The sequence below is a fragment of the Mastomys coucha genome, unplaced genomic scaffold, assembly GCF_008632895.1.
Source record: "Mastomys coucha isolate ucsf_1 unplaced genomic scaffold, UCSF_Mcou_1 pScaffold3, whole genome shotgun sequence".
Taxonomy (NCBI): domain Eukaryota; kingdom Metazoa; phylum Chordata; class Mammalia; order Rodentia; family Muridae; genus Mastomys; species Mastomys coucha.
Genome location: NW_022196909.1, coordinates 29,540,473 through 29,547,344, shown reverse-complemented (window position 1 = coordinate 29,547,344; position 6,872 = coordinate 29,540,473). Strand labels below are relative to the sequence as shown.

Here is a 6,872-nt window from a genome sequence, read left to right as displayed (position 1 = left end):
GTTCAATGTGTACATGCTGAATGTGTACATGCTGAATGGGTACATGCGGAATGTGTACATGTGGAATGCGTACATGTGGAATGCGTACATGTGGAATGCATACATGTGGAATGTGTACATGTGGAATGCGTACATGTGGAATGTGTACATGTGGAATGTGTACAGGCCTCTATACAACACAGTCTGGCAGTAGCAGTAGCAGTAGCATACTGGAAGCTTGAATCTTGATAAGAGGTTAATTCTTCTGTTAAGTGTCCTTAATCCAGTTATAATAATGGTGACAAAAATGTAATAGATTTAAGGAAGATTTTGTTATGGGATAAACCTATCTGCCCACCTGATGAAGATAATAGTTTCCTAGCTATATACTTATCTACAAACTTATCAAATTGAAAAATGAATCATGTACAATTTTTCACATATAAAAAATATAATAATAATGCACCTTACAAATTATCTTGTTTGGGGACTAGGAAGGTGACTGAGTGGTTAAGAGAAGGCAATGCTTTTCTAGAGGACCTAAGTTTGGTTCAGAACACCCATATTGGGTGGCTTATAACTGTCTGTAACTCCAGCTCCAAGGCATTGTATGTTCTCCATAGGTACCTGCACTCAGATATCCTGAAAATTAATTTGCTAACCTATTTTGTCATAGGAGAAACTTTATAAGCAGATGCGTGTTTACTGCAATATGTGTAATGCCTGGGAAAAGGTCTTATATGTGGCTGCCCAGAAGGAATTTGCAGAATGACTGAAAAATAAAATATCTCAATGAAGGTTTAAATTGATTACTTGTTTTGAAATCTCTGGTCTTAAGATTGGGCACACATAACTGCAACAATTGGCCTCATTATATTTTTTTGTCTAGAGTGGCTTTCATTTATTTGTCTTAGGATCTCATGATTTATAGGAAACACTTGGCAGGACCTCAAGTCATTTTAGTATTTATTAGCAGCTGGGATTGTATCCGGCACAGAGAAGCAAAGGCTTCTACAGGAAGGTGGCTGCCATATCTTTATTGGCGTACCAAAAGGGCTTGATTAGCGGGGACTTTCCTCCCCTGCCAAGGCAGCAGACATAGAACTTTACTAAAGAATTCAATAAAAAAAAAAATCTTCCTGTTGATAGACAATTGTGTTGTCATGAGCTGTGACATTCTTGGATTTCTAACCGTTTTCTCTAAGGATGACATCAAATTACCCTAAGCTCTTCTATCCAAAGCCCTTCTCTTAGATTGGCATGAGACTTGCTTGAAAGCCAAAGACTCTGTTCTGAATACTGCTGACCTATTATTTGATTACCTATTGAATGTCTCTTTCTACAAAACAAAGCTACTTGGAAGGCTGCAAGTGGACTCTTGAGCTGCTGAACAAGTGAGCAAGGGAAATTTCAATGGCGATCAAGTGCTTTACCACCACAAAACTCCAGAAACTACCCGCTTGTTTTTCTCTTTCCTCCCATTCCTTCTCTCCTTCCTTTGTACTTGTTTGCTTTCTTTCACTATAAAAACTTGATGTGGAAAACAAACTTAAAGGGTTTGAAAGCAAGGATTTTCCAATGTTCTTGTTCATTTCGTATACAGTTCAAATAAGTCATTTTTTTTCAGCTTGTGTCTTTCATGAACATTATGTAAGTTTTGTCAGCACCCCTACTTTTGGGTTCCTGTGCTACTTGAAAACAATGATAGAGTATTTGAAAAGATTTATTTTATATCCAATTGTTCACCTGTATTTAATGACTTAAAATTTTAGGGAAAAATATTTAAAATGGCACCAAGTCATTGGAGATAAAGAAATTACTAACAAAAGCAAATTAGAAAAAAAAAAATCAAGTTTAACAAACTCCTGGACTCATATGTTACCTGAGATATAATGTGGCTTTCTTTGGTAATAAGATGCATGCACTGATGTAAATCATTTAACCGATAAGAGATCTAGTGTTCAGAAATAAGTTTTGTTTGAAGCTAGTATGTTGTATAAACTGCATGTGATGAAGCATGTCTATAAACTCAACAGATGGGTGGTACAGATGGGAACACTGACAGTTTGAAACTATCCTGAAGGATAAAGTGAGAATCTATCTGAAAACAAAATAAACTAGAGCATATTTCTATGTATTCAATACGAGGAATATTATAGGAAAGACTGTTTTTAACAAAACAGACTGAATACTTAGCAAGAATCCAATACTTGAGCTTGATCAAATGGTTTTTCCAAATAGTATCATAAATTGGGTTAGAAGGGAGCCAACACTATGTGAAATGCGAACCTTTACAACCAGCTACAGCAAATGCTCTAAATTTTAAATAAAAACTTTGAGGTGATATTAAGACTTTGAAATTACTGTATAAAAAAATAAGAAATAGCATGGTCATCTACCAATTTTTTTTTCATCTCAAATGATAACTGTTACATAAAGAAGGCTGGTAAATGAAAAACTGCATTCCAACTCTCCTGCCCACTGGTTGCTGTGTAATCTTAATGGAACACAACTGACCTCTCCAGGAGCTTGTTTTCCTAATGCGCGTTAGTGTAAGGAAATGGTACGGTCTATTGTAATTATATCACAGGAGAGTGAGTACCAATAATATTGTCATCTTTGTAAAGATGTAAAGGCCTGATATTCTGAAACAGAAACCCAAAATGAATCCCACACCCAATGCTGTAATTACAATTTCTTTTGACAAACTCTTTATAACTTTTTGGATAGTAAATCAAACCCTCAAAATCCTGTGCTTATAATTAGAAACTTAAAAATAAAAAAAAAATCCTAGTTAACTCTAAAATAAGAAGAATGTTAGTTAACGAATCCTTTAGCAATTATTTTCTGAATCTCTGACCTTATCCAACCTAACCTAACAGTTCTGAAGCTCATCCTTAAACCTAAAAGGTGTCAGGTCATTTATATGCAAAAACACATGAAATGTGTAACTACATGATCTGAATAAAGCAGCCATTTAACAATGCAGCTGCATAAGGGCTGGGATCTGATCCACAACAGAGAAAAGGTACCCACAGGTTCAGAAATGTATTGGTATTCTGAAGGAGACTTTGGCTTTAATGCAGTTTCAAAGAGTAAGGCAACATGAAAAGTATATATTTTGAGATAATTAACACATTTTATCCTTCACGATGTAGAACCGAATTTTGTTGTATGATCAATACAGTTGAGAAATGAACAAGCCAGAGGGGTCAAAGAGACCACAAGAAGACCTACAGGGTCAACTAACCTGAGAGCATGGGAGCTCACATAACCTGGGTCACCAACTAGAAAACATGAAGCGACTGGGCCTAGGCACCTACGCATTTGTAGCAAAAGTACAGCTTAGTCTTCATGTGGGTCCCCTAACAAATGGAGCAGGGGCTGTCTCCATCTCTGTTCCCTGCCACTGGATCCCCTTCCCCTACCCTAGACTCTCTGGTTGGGTCTCAGTGAGAAAGAATGTAACTAGTCCTGCTGGGACTAGACATCCTAGGGTGGGGTGGTTCCCAGGCGAGGTTCCCTTTCTCTGAGGAGAAGGGGAGGGGACAGTATGGAGAAGGATTTGTAAGGGTGATCCCAGAAAGAAAGGAGGGAGGGGGCTCTGATCGATATGTAAAGTGAATAAAAAATAATTGGTAAAAAAAAAAAAATAAGGTGGGTTAAAACAGAGTTGATCTCAGAAGAGATCTCTTCCTTGCTACTCCCTAGAAACAATATTTTACCTTTCATTAGTTCTTCTGAAATAACGTATCTTTTCTATACAGGCATGATCTCATAGTTTCTGGACCCCCATGAAATTCTGTTTCCCTATCTTTGTTCTTATCTTGTGCACTGCCTCTTCTCCCCCTTCCCCTCCTCCAGATTACCGTACCTCTGCTTGAAGTTGTCTTTGCTCCCAGAGCATGCAAAATCATCTAACATTTTACTTTACTAAACCTCATCTACAACAATAACCTCAAGTCAGAAACAACAATAACCAAGTGAGAGATAATAGCTGGTTTATATTAACAGTTTTTGCCCATTTGTTCTTTTCGCTATTGATAAGGAGGCCGATGGGACAGGGTCTCTCCTTGTCATTGAGGGTGGACCTGAAATTGTGACCTTCTACCCCAGCTCCTTTGTGATTCAATGACTGACATGTGTCATTCCATCCAGCATCCATAGATCTGTGTCATTATCTTCGTAACACTGAATTTCTCAAGATATTGCCTTAACCAAATCATATTTCTAGAGTCTATAGGTTACTGGCCAGTTCTGACCTTTGGTTCAGTGTGATGTTTGGTGCACTCTCTCTCTTCTTAATGAGACTGCAGGCCACACTGTGCATTTCAATTGGGGCTTAGAGGTCACAAGCACTGTCAGTTACGACACTTGGAATGAGGACCCAGTGTCTCCCCGCTACAGGCTATAATTTTCCACGTTTGTCATAGCACAAGAAAATAGATAAACAAATGGTTAGGTTTCATAAGGTCCTCAGGTCAGTAAAGTTGTTATGAGAGACTGTAGAAGTTTTCAGCATGCCGGGTCACTACTGGAGTTCATATTCATCCACGAGACAGAGTTCTTCGGAGAAACAACCATAGGCATTCTCTACTTGGTCAAATATAATGGTTCAAACATTTACTTTTTTTTTATTCATTTTTAAGTTTAAGAATAGCACTACCAATAAATATTTTGGGCATTAACATTACTCCCTAACTGCATAGAGAAACCTGAAATTTTAAATGTATATTTAAAATGTTGTCTTGTGTAGTTAACTTGTTTTGGCTGGACTTTACCTTCTAGAATCATAGGAAATAAATAATCTCAGATGAGCAAAGTCAAAAGAAGGGAAGTGCACATACACACATGCACACACACACACACACACACACACCCCACCACTACCACCACCACCACCACCACCACCACTATCACCACCACCAGCAACAACAACAGCAAAATATCAAGAATCAATTATAATTGTTCATTGAGCTTTTTCAATATCTATGGGCTCAATTCCCCAATAAGAAGATACATGTTATAGAAAGTAGAAAGTACATCCTGAGTAAGGTATTCTAAATATAGAAATACAAATACAATATATATTCACTTATATGTGGACATGAGCTATTAAGTCAATGATAAACAAGCTACAGTCCATAGAAGCACAGGTGATAGGTACAGAGTAAGAGACGAGAGTAGATAGGTAGATCATTTTATCAAAGGGAAATAGAATAGATATTTATGTATAGATGAGTGGTCTAGAATTGGAGGGGACATGAATTGTGGAAGGAAATATAGAGACAGTAAAATTAATTGGCATTTGAGGGGTGGTATGGAAACCTAATACAATAGAAATTTCTAAAAATATACACATACAAAGGTGATCTAAATAAAATTGCCAAATAATGGGGAAGAACGAGTCCCTACTGATCATCTCTTGTCACCAAATACAAAGCTTCCAGTACCAGCTCCAAACCCAGACTATAGGTTGCTCTTCAGAAATAATGTAAGGATTTATTACTGAAGATAATACATAAACAACATATTGAACATTAACATGTCAGGCTGCTGTCTACATAGAGCCATCACCCCTATATTCCAACATCTCTGGTATAGTAAGATATTTTGCATACTATCAAAATATAAACATAAACACGAAGCCAAACTGGAAAAAATAAGCCCTTTATATGCAATGTGTACTACCTGCTAGATATGATCCAGTAATAGTCCTCAGCCTGTGGGTTGTGCCTCTTTGAGGATGACATATCACATATAATACATATCAGCTATTTACGTTATGATTCATAGCAACAAAAATATGGTTATGACATAGCAACACAAACATAGTTTTAAGGTTGGGTTTCATCAAACATGAGGAACTGTATTAAAGGGTTGCAGCACTCAGAAAATTAAGAACCACTGTGCTAGGGCAACGGTGACACAGTTTGTGGGAGTAACCAACTATAACTGATCTGACTTAAGACCCATTCTGTGATATGGGACCCATACCTGACACTACGTGGGTGACCATGAACCTGAGACGAGGTAGCCCAGGGACCTAGGGTAAAACCAAATAAGATGCGTCTAAAAAATTTTCATATACAGTAATAAGATAACCTCTAATGATTAGCTGTTATACTCATAGTTCCATGCCTTGTTCAAGCATCATCAGAGAAGTGTCCTCTTGCAGCAGATAGGACAAATATGAAGACTCACAGCTGGATTTTACAGAGAGAATGAGAGAGATTGGAATACTCAGCCTCCAGTGGGATGTCTCCATCAAATCTCTCCCCTAAGAGCTCAGGGAAACCTACAGAAGAGATGGCAGAATGAATGTCAGAGTCAAGAGGGGATGGAAGACACCAAGAATCCAAGACCCTCTAAATGAGCACGGGCAATGCTCTGTACGTACTCATAGAGACTGAAGCAGCATGCTTACATTATAGATTCCAGGTTAGTGTTTTCATGGGACTCCTGAGGGTGTGAGAAAGCGGGTCTGTGATTCTTGCTCCTTCTCTTGGTTACTTTCGTCCTGTTGGTTTGTCTTGTCCAACTTCAGTGTGACAATTTGTTTTAACTTACTTTGTTTTATTTTCTAATATTTTAAATGAATGAATAAATGAATGAATAAATTAATGTGTTGAAGTTGTTTGGGGCAAGAGGGTTTTGGTTTTCTAGATTTTAGGGTTTTGTTGGTATGTTGGGTTTGGGGGTTGTGTTTTGAGAAAAAACTTAAAGTCTGTGGGTAGGGAGAAATAAGAGATCTGGAAGAACTTGGGGGAGGAGAAGAATATGAAAAAATATATTTAAATTTAAAAGATTTTTAAATAATGAAATTATGAACTAACTAGCACCCTCAGAGTTCCCAGGGTCTCAACCACCAACCAAGGACTGCACATGGTGGG

General features: G+C 37.6%; 1 protein-coding gene across 12 annotated transcripts in view; it reads right to left on the bottom strand.

Moving 5' to 3' along the window:
* Positions 1–6,872, bottom strand: part of Ctnna3 (catenin alpha 3) — a 1,512,724-nt gene that overhangs the window by 542,569 nt on the left and 963,283 nt on the right. The window lies entirely within an intron of this gene.